This window comes from Bubalus bubalis, chromosome X (assembly GCF_019923935.1).
Source record: "Bubalus bubalis isolate 160015118507 breed Murrah chromosome X, NDDB_SH_1, whole genome shotgun sequence".
Classification (NCBI taxonomy): domain Eukaryota; kingdom Metazoa; phylum Chordata; class Mammalia; order Artiodactyla; family Bovidae; genus Bubalus; species Bubalus bubalis.
The window spans coordinates 141,476,644-141,498,509 of NC_059181.1; the positions used below are offsets into that span (position 1 = coordinate 141,476,644).

General features: G+C 40.2%; 1 protein-coding gene and 1 long non-coding RNA gene across 5 annotated transcripts in view; one reads left to right on the forward strand and one right to left on the reverse strand.

The window, feature by feature from the left end:
* Positions 1-1,922: 1,922 nt before the first annotated feature.
* LOC102401381 lies at positions 1,923-17,916 on the reverse strand. Its single transcript, XR_328960.4, has 3 exons — positions 17,855-17,916; positions 9,562-9,704; positions 1,923-1,984 (listed from the first exon to the last, which is right to left on the reverse strand). It is a non-coding gene; the product is annotated as an uncharacterized LOC102401381 (long non-coding RNA).
* Positions 17,917-19,364: 1,448 nt separating this feature from the next.
* PHF6 (PHD finger protein 6) overlaps positions 19,365-21,866 on the forward strand; it is a 49,062-nt gene continuing 46,560 nt past the window's right edge. For 2 of the 4 annotated variants that reach the window (XM_006074803.4, XM_044937552.2), the window contains exon 1: positions 19,366-19,520. The gene's annotated coding sequence lies outside the window, so the exon portion shown is untranslated. Of the gene's footprint in view, positions 19,521-21,866 lie in introns of all 4 variants that reach the window. The other 2 variants (XM_006074806.4, XM_006074805.4) reach the window with 2 other exon arrangements.

Below are 21,866 nucleotides of genomic sequence, written 5' to 3' on the forward strand. Positions count from 1 at the left end.
TCAATCTGAATTTGGTGTTGACCATCTGGTGATGTCCATGTGTAGAGTCTTCTCTTGTGTTGTTGGAAGAGGGTGTTTGCTATGACCAGTGCATTCTCTTGGCAAAACTCTATTAGTCTTTGCCCTGCTTCATTCCATATTCCAAGGCCAAATTTGCCTGTTACTCCAGGTGTTTCTTGACTTCCTACTTTTGCATTCCAGTCCCCTAAAATGAAAAGGACATCTTTTTTGGGTGTTAGTTCTAAAAGGTCTTGTAGGTCTTCATAGAACCATTCAGCTTCTTCAGCGGTACTGGTTGGGGCATAGACTTAGATTACTGTGATATTGAATGGTTTGCCTTAGAAACGAACAGAGATCATTCTGTCTTTTTTGATATTGCATCCAAGTACTGCATTTCAGACTCCTCTGTTGACCATGATGGCTAGTCCATTTCTTCTAAGGGATTCCTGCCCACAGTAGTAGATATAATGGTCATCTGAGTTAAAGTCACTCATTCCAGTCCTTTTTAGTTCGCTGATTCCTAGAATGTCGGCGTTGACTCTTGCCATATCTTGATTGACCACTTCCAATCTGCCTTGATTCATGGACCTGACATTCCAGGTTCCTATGCAATATTGCTCTTTACAGCATCGGACCTTGCTTCTATCACCAGTCACATCCACAACTGGGTATTGTTTTTGCTGTGGTTCCGTCTCTTCATTCTTTCTGGAGTTATTTCTCCACTGATCTCCAGTAGCATATTGGGCACCTACCGACCTGGGGAGTTCCTCTTTCAGTATCCTATCATTTTGCTTTTTCATACTGTTCATGGGGTTCTCAAGGCAAGATAGTGATATACAACATAGTGATTTGATATTTCTAACATTTCAAAATAATCACCATGATAAGTCTAGTTACCATCTGTCACCATATGAAGATATTACATTATTATTGACTATATTCCCCATACTAAACATTTCATCCTTGTGACTCATTTATTTTATAACTGGAAGTTTGTACCTCTTAATCCCCCTTACCTATTTCTGTCCTGTTCCCACCCCCTCCCCTCTGGCAGCCACCTGTTTATTCTCTATATTTCTATTTCTGTTTTGCTATGTTTGTTCATTTATTTTGTTTTAGATTGCACATATAAGTGAAATCATACAGTATTTGTCTTTATCTGACTTATTTCATGTAGCATTATATCATCTAGGTCCATTCATATTGTCACAAATGGCAAGATTTCATTTTTTTTTATGGCTGAGTAATGTTTCATTGTATATATCTTCTTTATCCATTCATCCATTGATGGGCACTTAGATTGTTCTATATCTTGGCTATTATAAATAATGTTGTAATGAACATAGGTGTACACATAGGAAATAGAAGTCAAATATGTGGAAATTAAACAACATATTCCTAAATAAACAATGGGCCAAAGAAATCACAAGAGTGATTACAGAATACTTTGAGATAAATGAAAATATAGATACAACATACAAAATTTATGTGATGCAGCTACAGTATTGTTTACAGAGAAATGTATAGCTGTAAGTTCAGTTCAGTTCAGTCGCTCAGTTGTGTCTGACTCTTTGCAACCCCATGAATCACAGCACGCCAGGCCTCCCTGTCCATCACCAACTCCCAGAGTTCACTCAGACTCACGTCCACCGAGTCAGTGATGCCATCCAGCCATCTCATCCTTTGTCGTCCCCTTCTCCTCCTGCCCCCAATCCCTTTCAGCATCAGAGTCTTTTCCAGTGAGTCAACTCTTCACATGAGGTGGCCAAAGTACTGGAGTTTCAGTTTTAGCATCATTCCTTCCAAACAAATCCCAGGGCTGATCTCCTTCAGAATGGACTGGTTGGTTCTCCTTGCAGTCCAAGGGACTCTCAAGAGTCTTCTCCAACACCACAGTTCAAAAGCATCAATTCTTCGGCACTCAGCTTTCTTCACAGTCCAACTCTCACATCCATACATGACTACTGGAAAAACCATAAACCACCTACAGTAAAAAAAGAAGAAAGATTCAAATTAATAGCCTAACTTTCCCCCTTAAGAAACTAAAAAACAAACAAAAAAACTAAACTCGAAACCCAAAGCAATTAGAAGGGAATAATAAAGAGTAGAGTGGAAATTAATAGAGAATAGGAAAAAATAGAAAAAAAATAATGTAACCAAAAGTTGGTTCTTTGAAAAGTTCAAGGAAATTGAAAAACATTTAACTAGACTATCCAAGAAAAAATTTACTAAAAACAAGAATAAAATAGAGGACATTACTACCAACTTTACAGAAATAAAAAGGATTATAAGCATATACTGTGAACAATTGTGTGCTAAGTCACTTCAGTCATGTCCAACTCTTTGAGACTCTATGGATTGTAACCTGGCAGACTCCTCTGTCCATGGGATTCTCCAGGCAAGAATACTGGGGTGGCTTGCCATTTCCTACTCCAGGGAATCTTTCTGAACCACAGATTGAACCCATGTCTCTTATATCTCCTGCATTGGCAGGCGGGTTCTTTACCACTTGCACCACCTGGACAACTATATGCCAACAAATTAGATAACTTAGATAAAATGAATAAATTACTAGAAAGACACAACCTACTGTACTGGACAGAACAGGAAATAGAAAATTATGACTAGAACTAAAATAAGCAAAGAGACTGAATTAGTCATTTTTATAGATAGTCAATGGGAATTTGCTTTATGGCTCAGGAAACTCAAACAGGGGCTCTGTATCAACCTAGAGGGGTGGAATGGGGAGGGAGATGGGAGGGAGTTTCAAAAGGGTGGGGATATATGTATACCTATGGCAGTCCATTCTAAAGGAGATCAGTCTTGGGTGTTCTTTGGAAGGAATGATGCTAAAGCTGAAACTCCAGTACTTTGGCCACCTCATGCGAAGAGTTGACTCATTGGAAAGGACTCTGATGCTGGGAGGGATTGGGGGCAGAAGGAGAAGGGGACGACAGAGAATGGGATGGCTGGATGGCATCACTGACTCGATGGACGTGAGTCTGAGTGAACTCCGGGAGTTGGTGATGGACAGGGAGGCCTGGCGTGCTGCGATTCATGGGGTTGCAGAGTCGGACACGACTGAGCAACTGAACTGAACTGAACTGAGCTGATGGCTGATTCATGTTGAGGTTTGACAGAAAACAGCAAAATTCTGTAGAGCAATTATCCTTCAATAAAAAATAAATTAATAAAAAAAACCTACCCCCACACAAAAAAGACTTCACTGGTGAATTCTACCAAATATTTAAAGAAGAATTAATAGCACTTTCCCACAAACTCTTCCAAAAAATAAAAGAGGAGGGAACACTTCTTAACTCATTTTATGAGGCCAGTATTACTCTGACACCAAAATCAGACAAAAATACAGCAAATAAAGAAAGCTAAAAACCAGTATCTCTTATGAAAACAGAAACAAAAATCCTCAATAAAATACTGGCAAATCAAATCCCACAACATATAAAAAGAATTACACACCATGACCAAGTGGGATTCATCCCAGGATTCCAAAGTTGTTTTAATATCCACAAGTCAATTAATGTATTAATAATATACCATATAAATAGAATAAAGGACAAAGCTAACATAATCATCTCAATAGATGCAGAAAAAGTATTTGGTGAAATTTGCCATCCCTTAATGATAAAAGGGCTCAATAAACTAAGAATTGAAGGAAACTTTCTTGACCTGATGAAGAATATCTTTGAAAAACCCACAACTATCATCATACTTAATGATGAAATATTAAAAGTTTTTCCCTAAGATCAGGAATGAAATGTGGATGTCTGCTCAAGTCAATAGTAGTCAACCACATGTTTCAACATTTCTTATTGAAATATATTTGCCGTAGGGACTCCCCTGTGGTCCAGTGGCTAAGACTCTACACTCCCAATGCAGCGGGCCCAGGATCGATCCCTGATCAAGGAACTGGATACTATGTGCCACAACTAAGCTAAATAAATAAACATTTTTAAAAAGACATATATTTGACATATAATACTGTGTTATACATATATACATAGTAATATGATCGTCACTGTAGAGATAGTTAGCACCTCTATTACATCACATAATTATCATTTCTTTTTTGTGGTGGGAATAATTAAGATCTAGTCTCTTTGCAAGTTTGATGATCATAATACAATATTATTGTCTATATTCACTATATTGTGTATTAGATTTCCAGAATTTATTTACCTACTAGTTGTAAGTTTTCATCCATAAACAACATCTCTTCTATTCAATATTGTACTAGTGGTTCTAACCAGGCCTTAGCAAGGAAACTAGGCATCCAGATAGGAATGAAAAAGTAAACAATATTATCTCTATTTGCAGATAATTTGATCTTATTAAGGGAATGGCAAACCACTTCAGTATTCTTTCCTTGAGAATCCCATGAACAGCATGAAAGGGCAAAAAGATAGGTCACTGAAAGATGAACTCCCCAGGTCAGTAGGTGCCCAATATGCTACTGGAGATCAGTGGAGAAATAACTCCAGAAAGAATGAAGAGACGGAACCACAGCAAAAACAATACCCACTTGTGGATGTGACTGGTGATGGAAGCAAGGTCTGATGCTATAAAGAGCAATATTGCATAGGAACCTGGAATGTTAGGTCCATGAATCAAGGCAAAATGGAAGTGGTCAAACAGGAGATGGCAAGAGCAACCATTGACGTATTAGGAATCAGAGAACTAAAATGGACTGGAATGGGTGAATTTAACTCAGATGACCGTTATATCTGCTACTGTGGGCTAGAATCCCTTAGAAGAAATGGACTAGCCATCATAGTCAACAAGAGTCTGAAATGCAGTATTTGGATGCAATATCAAAAATGACAGAATGACCTCTGTTCATCTCCAAGGCAAACCATTCAGTATCACAGTAATCCAAGTCTATGCCCCGACCAGTAATGCTGAAGAAGCTGAAGTTGAACGGTTCTATGAAGACCTACAAGACCTTTTAGAACTAACACCCCAAAAAGATGTCCTTTTCATTATAGGGGACTGGAATGCAAAAGTAGGAAGTCAAGAAACACCTGGAGTAACAGGCAAATTTGGCCTTGGAGTGCAGAATGAAGCAGGGCAAAAGCTAATAGAGTTTTGCCAAGAGAATGCACTGGTCATAGCAAACATCCTCTTCCAACAACACAAGAGGAGACTCTATACATGGATATTACCAGATGGTCAACACCGAAATCAGATTGATTATATTCTTTGCAACCAAACTTGGAGAAGCTCTATATAGTCAGCAAAAACAAGACCGGGAGCTGACTGTGGCTCAGATCATGAACTCCTTATTGCCAAATTCGGACTTAAATTGAAGAAAGTAGGGAAAACCACTAGACCATTCAGGTATGACCAAAATCAAATCCCTTACGATTATACAGTGGAAGTGGGAAATAGATTTAACGGACAAGATCTGATAGACAGAGTGCCTGATGAAATATGGACAGAGGTTCATGACATTCTACAGGAGACAGGGAGCAAGACCATCCCCCCAAAAAAGAAATGCAAAAAAGCAAAATGGCTGTCTGGGAAGGCCTCACAAATAGCTGTGAAAAGAAGAGATGGGAAAAGCAAAGGAGAAAAGGGAAGATATACCCATTTGAATGCAGAGTTCCAAAGAATAGCAAGGAGAGATAAGAAAGCCTTCCTCAGTGATCAGTGCAAAGAAATAGAGGAAAATAATAGAATGGGAAAGACTAGAGATCTCTTCAAGAAAATTAGAGATACCAAGGGAACATTTCATGCAAAGATGGGCTCGATAAAGGACAGAAATGGTATGGACCTAACAGAAGCAGAAGATATTAAGAAGAGGTGGCAAGAATACACAGAAGAACTCTACAAAAAAGATCTTCACTACCAAGATAATCATGATGGTGTGATCATTCACCTAGAGCCAGACATCCTGGAATGTGAAGTCAAGTGGGCCTTAGGAAGCATCACTATGAACAAAGCTAGAGGAGGTGATGAAATTCCAGTTCAGCTATTTCAAATCCTAAAAGAAGATTTTGTGAAAGTGCTGCACTCAATATGCCAGCAAATTTGGAAAATGCAGAAGTGGCCACATGACTGGAAAAGGTCAGTTTTCATTTCATTCCCAAAGAAAGGCAATGCCAAAGAATGCTCATCTCACACACTAGTAAAGTCATGCCTGAAATTTTCCAAGCCAGGCTTCAGCAATACGTGAACTGTGAACTTCCAGATGTTCAAGCTGGTTTTAGAAAAGGCAGAGGAACCAGAGATCAAATTGCCAACAATCGTTGGATCATTGAAAAAGCAAGAGAGTTCCAGAAAAACATCTACTTCTGCTTTGACCATGCCAAAGCCTTTGACTGTGTGGATCACAATAAACTGTGGAAAATTCTGAAAGAGATGGGAATACCAGAACACCTGACCTGCCTCTTGAGAAACCTGTATGCAGGTCAGGAAGCAACAATAAAGTAACTGGACATGGAACAACAGACTGGTTCCAAATAGGAAAAGGAGTACGTCAAGGTTGTATATTGTCACGCTGCTTATTCAACTTATATGCAGAGTACATCTTGAGAATCGCTGGGTTGGATGAAGCACACGCTGGAATCAAGATTGCTGGGAGAAATATCAATAACCTCAGATATGCAGATGACACCACCCTTATGGCAGAAAGTGATGAGGAACTAAAGAGCTTCTTGATGAAAGTGAAAGAGGAGGGTGAAAAAGTTGGCTTAAAGCTCAACATTCAGAAAACTAACATCATGGCATCCGGTCCCCTCACTTCATGGCAAACAGATGGAGAAACAGTGGAAAACAGTGGCAGACTTTATTTTTTGGGGCTCCAAAATCACTGCAGATGGTGACTGCAGCCATGAAATTAAAAGACACTTACTCCTTGGAAGGAAAGTTATGACCAACCTAGACAGCATATTAAAAAGCTGAGACATTACTTTGCCAACAAAGGTCTGTCTAGTCAAAGCTATGGTTTTCCAGTAGTCATGTATGGATGTGAGAGCTGGACTGTAAAGAAACCTGAGTGCTGAAGAACTGATGCTTTTGAATTGTGGTGTTGGGGAAGACTCTTGAGAGTCCCTCGGACTGCAAGAAGATCCAACCAGCCCATCCTAAAGGAAATCAGTCCTGAATATCCATTGAAAGGACTGATGTTGAAGCTGCAACTCCAATACTTTGACCACCTGATGCGAAGGACTCACTCATTTGAAAAGACCCTGATTCTGGGAAAGATTGAAGGCAGGAGGAGAAAGGGACGACAGAAGATGAGATGGTTGGATTGCATCACCTACTCAATGGACATGAGTTGGAGTAAATTCTGGGAGTGGTGATGGACAGGGAGGCCTGGTGTGCTGCAGTCCATGGGGTCGCAAAGAGTTGGACACGACTGAGGGACTGAACTGAACTGATCTTATATATAGCATATTATAACAAACACATTAAAAACCTACTAGAAAATGATTTCAGCAAAGTCATGGACATAGAACTAAAATACAAAAATCACATGTATTTCTGTATACTAGGAATGATCAAATAGAAAGTGAAATTAAGACAACAATTCCATAGGATGCAAAGTATTATATATAGAAGGGATAAAAACAAGGTCCTACTGTATAGCAAGGGAACTATATTCAATATCTTGTGATAAACCATAATGGAAAATAATATAAAAAAGAATGTATATATATGCATAATGGAACCACTTTGCTGTACAGCTGAAATTAACACAACACTGTAAATCAACGATACTTCAATTAAAAAAATAAAATGATTCCATCCACAATGGCATCAAAAAGAATAAAATACCTAGGAATAAACTTAACGAAAGATGTGCTGACTTTTACACTGAAAACTGTGGTTCGATGCATGAGACAGGGCACTCGGGGCTGGTGCACTGGGATGACCCTGAGGGAGGGGATGGGGAGGGAGGTGGGAGGGAGGGTCAGGATGGGAACACATGTACACCCGTGGCTGATTCATGTGAATGTATGGCAAAAAAAGACCACAATATTGTAATTAGCCTCCAATTAAAATTTTAAAAATCGTAAAAAAATAAATAAAATAAATTGGATTAAAAAAAGAAATTAAAAAACCTAAAATATAAAAAATGGCCCCATGTTCATAGATCAGAAGACTTAAATATTGCAAAGATAGAAATACCTCCCAAATTGATTTATAGATTTAACACAATCTTTTATCAAGAACACAGCTGGTTTTGTTGCAGAATTTGATAAGCTGATCCTAAAATTCATCTGTAAATTCAAAGGACCCAGAATAGCCAAAACAACCTTGCAAAAGAAGAGCAAAGTTGGAGGATTCACATTTCCTAACTTCAAAATTTTCTGCAAAGCTCTAATAATCAAGACAGTGAGGTACTAACAAAAGAATAAATATATTGATCAATGGAAGAGCATTGAGAGTCCAGAAATAAACTCTCACATTTATGGTCAATTGATTTCCAACAAGGGTGCCAAGACCATTCAATGCAGAAAGAATGGTGTTTTCAACAAATGGTGCTGGGACAACAGTATATCCACATGCAAAAGAGTCAAGTTGGGACCCTACCTCCCACCATATGCAAAAATTAACCAAAAATTGATCAAAGACTTAACTGTAAGAGCTAAAATAATCTCAACAAAAGTGTTGAGCACAGAATACATAGATTTTACTAAGTGGAAACAGGTTGCTAGACTTGCAGGAATTATTTTCCAACTCTCCAAAAATGTACATTCATTCACTTTGTATCTTCAAGCTACTTTTGTTAGACTAGCTGTTTGCCAGTCAGGTCCTTTGTATCTACAAATTCATTGTATGGGCTTATCCATGCCTAAAATGTCTATTTTTTACTCATAATTACTAATTACTCATAATTACTAATTTTTACTCAGAAGTTAACCCTTGTTCTCAGGGCAAAAAAAGTACAGAGGAAATTTGAAATTGTGAAATCAAAATTGGATTCCAAATAAGTTAGAATTTTCATAAGAAATTGAGGAAGCACTGTTTAACTTGACTGCCCTTTACTGGGTGACATTTTATTTTGAGTTCTAAAACCATCTGCTTTCAAAAATTTACATTGGCACTGTCTACTGAATATGCAGAACAATGATCAAAGATAGATATCAACAATCTTTTATTCTTATTATTTTTTGAAGCTTCATTATGATCTTCAAAGAAGTTAAGAAGATGATTTGAAAGCCTCCTTTTCAAATCAAAGTACCTAAAAGCTAGGAGGAACATTTTTCAGTTGCCATGATTTGACACATCATTTGATTTACTGTATAAAGCATGATCCTTTGTAAGATCCTCGGTAAAATCAACTCCAGACTGCTAGGAGCCAAACATTTTATACCAAAATTTCCCCTTTCATTCACCCACAGGACATTTTAGCTGCTGTCTTAGAATCAGGAAATGTAACTTTATTCAAAGAGCAATGATAGGAAAGATAGAATAAGACATATTTGTTATGATATGCCTAGGGTAAATTAGTGGCCACTAGTTTCAACCAAACTTTGGTGTCCTTTTGGAAGACCAAAAGCCTTTGACTGATTTATAAGCACTTATCTGTCTTACCTTTCACCTGTGAGATTCAATCTCCATATGTGCTTATACATTTCCTTCTCTGCCATGCTCAGTTCCAAACTCTTTTCAGTTTATTATCCAGTATGTAGTTTTCATTGTTTACCTCCCTAATCCATTTGTATGTGTCCTTCCATCTGTCATCAAAATAACATAGTCATTTATTTAGTCTTCCTTTTCGGTAATTTCTGGGTCAAGCTGCAGTTGGTATTGTAATTGTTCTCATTTTCTTTATCTGAACACTTAGAACACAATGTTCATAAAGTTTAAAATTAAAGTACCACTACACTGCTATTTTAAAATGGATAACCAAGAAGGACCTACTGAATAGCACATAGAACTCTGCTCAATGTTATGTGGCAGCCTGGATAGGAGGGGAGTTTGGGGGAGAATAGTGAGTGAAAGTCACTCAGTCATGTCCAACTCTGTGACTTTCTCCAGGCCAGATTACTGGAGTGGGTAGCCTTTCCCTTCTCCAGAAGATCTTCCCAACCCAGGGATTGAACCCAGGTCTCCCACATTGCGGGCAGATTCTTTACCAGCTGAGCCACAAGGGAAGCCCAAGAATACTGGAGTGGGTAGCCTATCCCTTCTCCAGCAGATCTTCCTGACCCAGGAATCAAACTGGGGTCTCCTGCATTGCAGGTGGATTCTTTACCAACTGAGCTATGAGGGAAGCCCATTGTGGGGAGAATGGATACATGTATATGTATGGCTGAGTCCCTTCACTGTTCACTTGAGACTATCACAACATTGTCTATATCCCAACAAAAAATAAATTTTTTTAAAAAAAATTACAGTGCCACTATCTCCATACAAATCACAACAGTTAATCCACAGGCAAAGTCAAAGACAGAATGTTACAAATCATGACTACAATGTATATAAACTGCAAACTTAAAGTTGCATCTCTCTGACTGTTACAACAATGAATGATGGGATATTGTGAACAGTGAATCATGGTTGCCAATATCAGTGGTCAGGATTAAAAACAGCAACAGTGACTAGGGGTAGATTGCTACCATATTCACTGGACACTGAAAATAGCATTGCTTTCAGCCCCTGTGTTTGGAGCCATAGTATGAGTTTGGTACCTTTCCCTCAAACCTGGGCAGCCATTGCTGAAAACTGATTTTGCATACTGGGAAAGAGTTTCCTGGGATGTAGGACTTTCAGTGCTGAAACTGGGACAGAACCAAGAAGATCAGTATAATTGGTCACCCTGTTATGTCTTTGGCAGCTTTCCAGAGCACTGAAAGGTCTGTTTTTGATAGTTTTGTAAAGCTTCATAGTTGCTTTGGGTGGAGAAGACTTGTTAACTTTCTTAATTCATCACGCTGGAAGTAAATTCCCCATACTATGTATTCTCCATATTATTTTTATTTTTAAAAATCTTTTATTGAATTGTTACAACGTTGTTTCTGTTTTATATTTTGGCTTTTTTGGCCCCGAGGCACGTGGGATCTTCGTTCCCTGACCAGGGATCGAACCTGTAACCCCTGCACTGGAAGGCGAAGTCTCAACCACTGGACCACCAGGAAAGTCCCTACATATTATTTTTAGTGTGTGTCTCTTTTGCTAAAATGCAAACTCCATGAAAATAGGAATTTTTGCTTGTTTTGTACACTGCTATATCCTGAGTGCTTGGCACATCACTTGTAGGTACTCAATAAATATTTTTTTTCTTTTTCTTTTTTTAATAAATATTTTTTGGTGAATACATGGATTAATGATACTTGCAGGAGTGTTGGAGATAGATTGGAAGAGAGAAAATTAAATCAGATAGCCAAGTCAGTAAACTGGTGGAGTGGTCCAGGTTGGAAATGGTAGAAGCAGTAGAGATAACAGAGTAGGCTGATTTTAGAGATCATTAGGAGTCAAAATTACCATGATTATTGATAGACTAGAGGTGAGTGTGGGGAGTGAAATAGAGGGAGGTGTCAAGGATGACTTCTTGATCTCTGGCCTGCAGAACTGGTGGACAGAGGTACCGGTCAGTGAGTTGGCAAACAGTGGACCAGTACCAAGGTTATAGGGAGAAGATAACGAGTTCTGTTTGAGACATACTGAGTCTGAGATGCTTTTGAGGTGACTAGGCAATTTCAAATAGGCAGTTGGATATATGGCCCTAGAATTCAGAGGAGAGATGTTTTGGCTAGAGAGCTAAATGAGTGTGCTGTCAATCCCAGTGGGTGGTAAATAAAGTGGTGAGGTGGATGATTACCAAGTAAGAGAGAGAACAGAGTCTAAGATCAAGCTGTAATTGTATCCCACATGCACTCAAGTTTTCACTTGGATTAAGGAAAGGAAATCACTGCATTGTCAACTGGAGCCTAAGTTAGGCTTCCAAATCCTAAATATTTTAATGATTTTGCAATGCAACAATTCAGGTTTCCAGGTTTTCTCCTACTTTTTTGAGGTCCCATTTTTAGAGATGAGGCATGTTTCATGGCACACTTGGAGTCCATTGGTTGTGCTTTTTAAAAAAATATCTTGGTAAAAAAAAATATCTTGGTGAAGTTTCTGACTTTGAGTATTTCTCAAGTCCTCCTGTGTGCTCACCACTGTGCTAGGTGCCATGGAGAAGATAAGAGGTAATATCTACCAGGTTTACCCTTGAGGAGCCTAACTATTAGGCAGAACTGCATATTAAAACTAGAAGAGATCTTAAAGATAATCTAGTCTGATTTCATATTTTTTTAGAACAAGAAAAGGTGTCCCAGGAAGATGAAGTGACTTTTCAAGTTCAAAATGAAGTTTGGAAGCCAGGGCTCCTGATTTCTAGTCTAATCAAGTTTTTCATTTGAAAAACTACTTGAAAAACTACTGTTTTTCACAAAATTGCTCATTCATTTAACAAATACTGAGTGCCTAAGTGTTCTAGGCACTTGTGGTAAATTATGCTACTTTTTCATTTGCATTCACCTCTGGTGATTGATAGTATCACCCTGGGCATTCAATAAGCAGGCCTGACTGACACCTGGGTGTGGCTCCCAGCTAGATTATCCACTTCCCATTTATAGCCCTGTTTTCTCTTAATGCCTGAGGGAAGAGGAAATAAGCGGTACATTAACATATGAAGCAATTAAAATAGTATAGTGTATACAGTATATAATTAATTGCTAAATTGCATTGAATGATTCTCAGCACAACAGAAAGGTGTAGGAGCCAAGGCCCAGAGTACAAGACAGCAGTCTCAGAGACTTCTCTGGTGGTCCAGCGGCAAAGACTGCACTCCCGATGCAGGGGGCCTGGGTTCAATCCCTGGTTAGGGAGCTAGATCCCACAGGTCACAACTAAAGATCTGCATGCCCCAACTAAGACCCAGTGCAGCCAAATAAATAAACAAAATAATAAAGACAGCAGTCTCAGACAGGAAAAAGTCTTCCCAAAGTAGTAACCATTGGCTCCCTAGCATGTTCCTCTGAGAAAGTTCAGTAAACATTTATGGGGCAAGCACTGTGCTAGGTGCAAAGGGTAGAAAAATGAATAGGACATGGCCTGTTCTCCCCAAGAGCTCACTGTCTAGTGGGAGAGACAGAAGTACGAATAACTCCAATACAAGGTGGAAAATGACGAGCTCAAGGTCTGGCCAGGATGCTGTGGAAACAGAGGATGGGAGCTTCACCCAGTGGAAGGGTAATTAAAGCTTCGGGAAGCTAAGGGCTGACAACTGAACTAGAGTTTGAAGGCTGCTAGGTCCTAGCAAGTCCAAGAAAGCTGTCAAAGGAGTTGTAGGAAGCAAATACAGCAGAAAAGTCTTTTGTCTCTCCATTCCACTTATCAGAAAAACTGAAGACTACTACAGCTGCTCATTAAGTGGAACACTCCATACTGCTGCCCAGAAAGCTAGCTCTAATGCTTATTGAGTTCTGTGGGCCAGGAACTGTGCCAGATGCTATATGTGGATTATCTCCAGCCATCCTAAAAAAAATCCTTGAGACAGGCACTTCCATCATCTTCAGTGTACAGATGAGGAAATTAAGGCACTGAAAAGTTAACCTGAAACCAGGATTTTTGTCCAGACCATTTGTTTTTTGTCTTCTGGCTCAGACTATATCTCATTGTGAATGTTAGCTCCCCACAAATCTTATTCATATACAATTCTTCTTGTTTTAAAACATTATTATAATATGTGAGATTAGTGTAGACTTGTCTGATCATGCTACTTAGCCAACAGCCAAAATAGGGCCGGCCACAGAACCACAATGTTTAAGATCACCTGGGACCCAATGGCAAAGCCAGTTATAAGCACGTGTCCTCACTAACATCTATGTGTAAGAATGATATTTATCAGAATGAAATCTCTTGGGCAGTCAGGTGAAACTGATGAATTGCCCAAGTGATAAGTGTTTGTGTTTTTTTTCTTGCTTTCAGCTTGATGGCTATAGGTCAGTTGTTCTCAAACTTTTCTATCTATCACAGTTTTTTACCTGGGGAACTTGCTAAAAATATAGTTGCTGGGCCTCATTTCATACCTATGCCAGAATTCTTGGGGTAGGGGCTTGGGCTGCTGTATTATTAACAAACTCTTGAGATGATGTCATCCCATTCCAACTTCACTTCTTCCTGTTCTTCATTACAGTCTCTTTCCCATTCTCCATTTTCTACTCTCTTTTCCATTGTCCATTCTCCACATTCAGCTTCAAATTGCTAAACTAGGGAAAGAGATCTATACAAATTCCCTCAAGGAATGGGGAATTCCTCAAGGATGGGGGCCCTCAAGGCCCCCATCTCCTCACTTCGGTACCAGAATAGCTCCATAGGGTGGAGAGAGTTAACAGTATTATAAAGGCTCATCAACACACTAAGTGGAAGTTGAAACAATAACAACAACAACAAAAACTAAGTAGAAGAGTGAAAAGCGAAAGTGAAAAGTGAAGTCGCTCAGTCATGTCCGACTCTTTGCGACCCCATGGACTGCAGCCTACCAGGCTCCTCTGTCCATGGGATTTTCCAGGCAATAGTACTGGAGTGGATTGCCATTTCCTTCTCCAGGGGATCTTCCCGACCCAGGGATCGAACCCGGGTCTCCTGCATTGTAGACAGATGCTTTACCGTAGAAGAGTATAGTGACCAAGTGCTGGGAGCCTATGTCAGCAGGTAGATCAAGCAGATGATATGGCAGTTCAGGGATACAAAATTGTCCTTCATATTTATTGGGCAAGAACACTCCTGTACCTCATTATCTGTCCTTGCAAGTAACAGTAATCTTGCAAGTAACCTGCAATCAATTTTTCAAGTAACAGTAATCTCATCTGACTGATGTGTAAACAAAGCCAAATGAATAACCTGAGGTAACTCTGCTAGTTGGTGGCAGGCCAGCAATTCAAACTCAGGTCTTCTGACTCATCTCACACAAATACATAGCACTGTATTTTTTTCACAGAAACATTTCAAATGCTTAATTCATCCACTTTAAAAATAAAGAATAAAAAAATATGTATCCAATATACAAAATGCAAATAGACTTAAGTTTCATATAAGGGACATTTGCTTTTTTGAACAAGTTGTGCAAAATTTGTCATAATTATAATTTTACACTGGTTTATGTGATTAATTGATTACTGTCTGTCTCCCCCACTCGACCCAAATGGACCATGTCCATATTTATCTAACAATGTAGTAGGTAATCAATAGGTACTTAATGAATGAATGCATAATCCACTGGTGTTGATTACAGCTAGAAGGGAGGTCATGGCACTAGGCGAATTTAGCCTTTGGTTTAGGCAGGAGCAGAAATGCTAGTGGTATCTTACACAAAAACACTGAAGATGGAAGAAAAAGTACTTTGTAGTTGCTGGAGAGGATGAATTTGCTTATATTGGACTTAGTGATTTAAGCTCAAGGACAGGGCTGATCTAAGCAGAGCAAGCGCAGTTGCTAAATGGTTGTTTACAAGTTAGTGAAAGTCAAGAGATAGTATCTGTTCTACAAAAAAAGAATGCAGGGAAGTTTCTTAATGTGTGATCCCCAGCATATCCACATCCGGCTATCTGGCCAGTTTAAGAACACAGATTCCTGGACCCAAACCTTCAGAATCCTCAGAGGAGGGGGTGCCAAAAATTCTGCATTTTTAACTAACTCCTCAGATAATTCTCACCTCCAAAGTTTAAGACCGGCTGGGCTGATACAGGGCTTCCCTGATAGCTCAGATGGTAAAGAATCTGCCTGCAATGCATGAGACCCAAGTTCAATTCCTGGGTTGGGGCTTCCCTTGTGGTTCAGCTGGTAAAGAATCTGCCTGCAATGCGGGAGACCTGGGTTCAACCCAGGTGGCGCTAGTGGTAAAGAAGCTTGCCTGCCAGTACAGGAGACATAAAAGATGCAGGTTCAATCCCTGGGGTGGGAAGAGCCCCTGGAGAAGGAAATGGCAACTCACTCCAGTATTCCTGCCTGGAGAATCCCATGGAATAGAGAAGGCTGGCAGGCTGCAGTCCACAGGGTTGCAAAGAGTTGGACATGACTGAAGCAACTTAGCACACACATGGGCTTATAGAACAGTAGATAGACCAGGGGAGGGTATAGGATTGTCTAGGCAGAAGCCTGCATTTAAAAAGAGAAGAAGGGAAACCTACAAAAGAGACTGAAATAACAGCCAGAAAGCCAGAGTCAGAGTCCCTGTTACAAGACAAGGAAGGTGAACGTTTCAGAACAAGTAAATGGCCTAAAGAGTCAAATGTAACAAAGATGTAAAGAATGAAGACAGAAGAGTCATGAAGATGGGATCCAGATTTTTCTAGACCAGGACCTGTCTTTTAAGACTCAACTCAAAACATTTCCTCTGCAGGGATGTATTTCCTGCTCCACTGGACAGAGTCCATAAATCTTGGAGGTATGTAATTCTATTGTAGCATTTCACCTACAGACAGAAAGAAATTCTGTCTTTCTCATTAGACTGAGAATTCCTTGAAGGCAGGAGCTGTGTCTTACACCTTTTCAAACATGCAATGTCTGGCATAATACCTGGCATATAGAAAATATCTGCAAATGCTTGCTGAATGAGTGATGGGAGAGCAATTTGAGGGAAATAACACAGTCTACCAGTGCAGGTAGAGTCTGGCAGTGAAGGTAAATGAGAGCAGGGCAATTGATGCTGCTGAAGCAGAAAATAAGTAGGGAATCAGTTCCTCCAGAGTACAGAAACAATGTGATTAAACCTACAGCTTTAACTTTAAAAAGCAGGAAGGACGATTCTCTATCTGCATCTTGAAGGAAGCCAGAGAGGATGGGTGTACAAGATAAAGGAGCGTAGCTCAGATAGCCCTACACTAAATAAGTCAGGAAGTTAAAGATTTTGCTGAGAATCAGGTACAAAAAACCAGACCTAGAGCCTGAAGAAAAAGTGAGAGGAAAAGAAAGAGTATTGGGTGGGAGTATGCTGGTGAATCAGTAAGAGATTAAGAGATCTGATGTTCCATCCTCAGGCATTGTTAAAAGCAAGTTATCACCATCTGACTCCTTTCTGTAGCCCTTGAAATAACAGGTTGCACCTATCAGTCAGGCTAACTGGAACTAGTTACCAGACCTGGGACCTGAAACTAACTGGGGTCACTGATCTCTTCTTCTCCTGAACTCTCCTTGCACTTCCTTTCCACTGTAAAGGCACTTGCTATAGTCTATCCCCTATCACAGCTATTCATCTTAACCTTGGTACACTGTAAAGAGTTGAGGGCAAAGACTGTGTCTTATTCACAGTTGCGTTCTGCCTTAGCATAGTACTTTGTACATAATAGAGGATATCTGTACCAGGCACACACCTAATACAGCATATTTCACATCATAATGTTTTTGTTTGCTTGTCTGTCTCCCTTTTTAGACCATGAGTTCAAGGTCAGGGATTGAGTTGATCTATGTCTCTTCTTGTGTTTGGAACTTAGTAGCTGTGCAGATGTTTACTCAATCAAATTGTGTTAGAAGGAATGCATGGATGAGAGAATGAATAAAAGAGCAAAATATGGGGATTTGTGAGGAAATCTAAAATGATGACATACTGCACAGGCACTACATTTTGTCACTTACACAATCATCAGTCTCATCCTCACATCAGTAAGTGTGTGAAGTTGGTGGGAAATGATGCTAGGGGTTGGGGTGGGGGGGAGAACCTGTTTTCAAACACACTGTAAATATTTGGAATACACATTCTGGATCTTATGTAAATCTCTAGTTTCTCCCTTTCAAGGGTACAGGTCCTGGATGAAAGGGCAAAGGGTCCTGCTTTGTCTACCCTTATTGGGTACATGTTCAGAGGGTAAGGAAATAGCACCCCCCACTCCAGTACTCTTACCTGGAGAATCCCATGGATGGAGGAGCCTGATGGGCTACAGTCCATGGGGTCGCAATGAGTCGGACACGACTGAGCAACTTCACTCACTCATTCACTCACTTCAGAGGGTAAAGAATCCGTCTGCAACACAGGAAACACGGGTTCGATTCCTGGGTCAGGAAGATCCCCTGGAGAAGAAAATAGCAACCCACTCCCGTGTTCTTGCCTGTAAAATCCCACGGACAGAGGAGCCTGACAGGCGTAAGTCCATGCAATCCCAAAGAGTCGGACAGGACTGCGCGACTAACACTTTCAAACGGGATAAAGTGTTACATCAAATGCGGTTCCCGTTTTCTTGAGGATTACAATCTAATGTTGCCATTGAGGTCGGAAAAAAAAAAAATGGTGAAACACCATCGAAACGGTAGCGGATCAAAACAATGGAAATCCACTGCTCCCCTCTTTATTTTTTAGACGGGAAAAATAGCTACCTGAAGGAGATCTTTAAATTTTCATCGGTTTATTAGGGCTTTTTGTTGTTGTTGTTCTTTTAAACCACTAGTTAGCAGTCTGTGAGCCCAGGAGAAAAATAACAAAAGCTGACCCTTATGGCATACTATGAGCGCAAGCATCATTCTATGTGATTTACACATATCAATCCATTTCTCTTAACCACCCTATAAGATAGATACCACTGTGATCTCCATTTTCGATGTCTCGAAACTGAGGGACAGAGGTAATACAATGTGCTCAAGGTCACAGTCTGGCGTCATTCATTAAAGAGGAAAGTGCTCAGTTTAGGTGTTGGCTTTACCTGTGCAAATTATGAAGAAAATCACTTATCTTTTCTGATTGTGAAAATCTCATAACTTATACAGGGCCTGGTATACGTCAGGGACCCTAATACACGGTTTACTGGCATTATCTTATTTCTACCTCACAATAAACCCGTGAGCTACTATTTTTATCCCCATTTTAAAGATACACACAAATTTAAGGCACAGAGGTGAAACATGATTGGCCCACAGACTGAAATCCAGGCAGACTGACTCCACTACCAGCTTCTCAGTTTTTCCTGGCAGTAAAACGAGAGAATGGAGGACCTGAAAGAGATGCCACGAGAGTACAATGAAATAATGGATGTGAAAAGGCCTCAGTGAACAAGTGCAAGGGATAAGGCCTACCCATTTGAATCACTGTTGAAAACTGGTTACCCAGGGCCCCTGGTCAACGGTTTCTAGTCCCAGCCCAGTCCCTTCTCCGCCCAACCCACAGCGATATCTTTAAATCTCTTTCTCCATCTCCTAGGATTCTGCCCCCAAACACTTGGCTAAGCGGTGGACCGGAGAATAGAAGGTACGCGCGCGAGCAGGAGGTGGGGCCTGCTGCCTGGATCCATCCTGGGGGTGGCTTCTACACATGCGTCCTGGCTGGGCGGCTTCAGCTGCCCCTTCTGCAGCCAATCAGGGCCCACGGCGCGCTCGAGACGTATTAACGCTCAGTGTGTCGTTGCGTGCGAGGGGGGCGACGTAAGGGCGCTCCGCGAGCCCGTCTCTCCTCGAATGAAAGGAAACAACCTCCGGCGACAGAGCCCCGCTCCCAGGCGCTGCCGGAGAACCGAGATCGACTTCTTTCTCTTTCCCCTTATTGGCGCTTCTCCCCTTCCCTTCGCCTCTGGGCCCCGCCGGTGAGTCCCCACGGTACCCTGGGGCCCCCCATTCTCTGCCCAGCGGGGAAAGACAAGGAGGATGGCGGTGGCCAGGCCGCCGCCCCTGCCCGTTGTTAAGGGGGACTCTTGGTGGTCTCGCTTTATTGTCAGGGACCCCAGAAGCGCCACTCATTGAAGGCGCTTGGCAAAGAGGCTGCTGAGAAAAGTGCTTCGGAGGAGCGGAGGGAGACGTTAGGCTTAAGCCTAGACTTCGGGGGAGGGGGCGCGACATTTAAGGAGGACAAAATACAGGGAATTTTTAGTCTTTCCCATCGCTTAGGACATATTTGGGGAGGAGGGGGACTCGCAGTTTGGGAAGAGTGAGAGGAAAAATTGTTAGGATGACAAGAAGGTTAGCCTTTCGGAATGAGGAAAAACTCCGGGGTGGGGGGAATTGGTGAAACTGAGATACGAAACGAAGACTATTAGAGGGCGAACTCCTGGGGGGAGGAGGGTTCAAGAAAGTGGTAGGGTGATCTTTTCCTGGATCCAGGAGGATTGGAAAAGGACAATTAGGGGACCCTGACTTCACGACCGAAAGGAACCTGCTAAAGTGTTTTAGTGGAAGATAGTTTTGCGAGTTTATCTAGCGCTTGATTAGAGGGAGATCTTGGAGTCTAGTTTGTATTGAGGAATAAATAACGGAGAGGATCCGGTACGTTCTGTGTACCATCCTTTATTATATGGACGAGCAGCTCGGCATTCTTTTGAAATTTCTTCGTTTCGATATTCTGCGTGGAAGTTGAAAAATCCTTTATTTTTGAAATGCCTTTTCTTTTCATCGGCTTACTACGTAATATCAGGTCTTCTTCATACAGTTCAAATTCTTTCTCTACCCTTGGGTTTGAAACAACTGGAAAATTCCTTCAGTTTCCTTTTGAATAACCGCAAAAACAGTGCGAAGCGTGTAACAATATCGTGCAACCAAATTCAGGTGCCCTTCCGGTTCGTCTCTTACTCGTTAATTTCTCTCCAGTGTAACTGATAGAAATACTGCTTCTTGGATCATGTTTATATATATATTTGATCTGTATATTTCAACTTGCTTGCGTGTGGAATTGTTTGATCTTCCGGAACTGCAGTTTTTGTTTTGTTTTTCTATGAAAATGGTCTTTCAGATACCAGACATTGAATGAGCTCTCGAGTTGGTTCTTGAAGGCTCTCCTTGATGTTTCAGGTTATTGCCATTTGGTGCTTTACAGCATCTTGGAAAATCAGAAATGCACTGATTGCTTCAGCCTAACTAAACAGGCTTTTCTATTTTTTCAGACAATGTTTCTCAGGCATCTTTGCCTATTTATTTGTGCTTTATAACATTATTCATAATGCTGTATTTCTTTTAAGGAAAAGGTCTCATTGTTGGGCGAAAGCATCAAAGTTTGATCTCTGCATGCCCGGAAAAACCTTGTAGACTAGAACTAAAATGCCATGTATTGTATGGATCATTATGAACTTAATATTGGTCCTTGGAATGCCCTTTTTCTCCTTAAGTAGAAACCACAAATGTGACAGCATTACATAAAAATCTATATTTTTATGATAAAGACATTTTTTGCTAGGAGTCATTGTTTCCATGATGTTCTCCACTTCATGTTTTACAAGGAGGTTGTTAAAAAAAATTAGCAAGATATGCACAGATGCATTATTTGAATTTTAGTGGAAAAATCCATTTAGTCATTGCACGTTGGGGAAAGTTTTTAATTGGTTTGGTGCACTTTTGTGTGCGTTTCTGTTCACTTAACAAATTATATTTAAACTGATTATAGAAAAGATACACTAGAATATTTTTGAATGCAAAATAAAGTGTACTTTTTTTTCTCTTTTAGATTTTGGGGTCTTTGATATCTAGTAAAGTAGATATCAAAATTAGGATGAGACGTTTATCTGTTTATAAACGGAAAGAGGTAGAATTCAATATGGGTAGATTTTGAGGACACCATTTTCAGAATTAATTTTAAGAATAAAGAGGAATTTTCTAATCTAGGAATTTATCTTAAGCTGATTTTATAGCTTATGCTGGGGTTGTACAGAAATTACACATTAAGATGTCTGTATAGATTGGATTCGTAGTGGTGCCATCCTTTCAACTGGCCAAGGATGACCAGAAAAAATGCTGAATACATTACAGTGCTTTCAGAGTGTTTACTGTTCATTGCACAGTAGTAAAGAAAGCTAATTTAGAACTCCAAGTAGCAAATTCTGGTGCTATTTATGAATTTTGGTGTTTTGCATGTTTAATTCTAAAGATGTTGGCAGCTATATTCTTGATAAAGCAACTGAACATACATTTGCCTGAGCAAATGCAAACACACTTCCCCTTTTGTT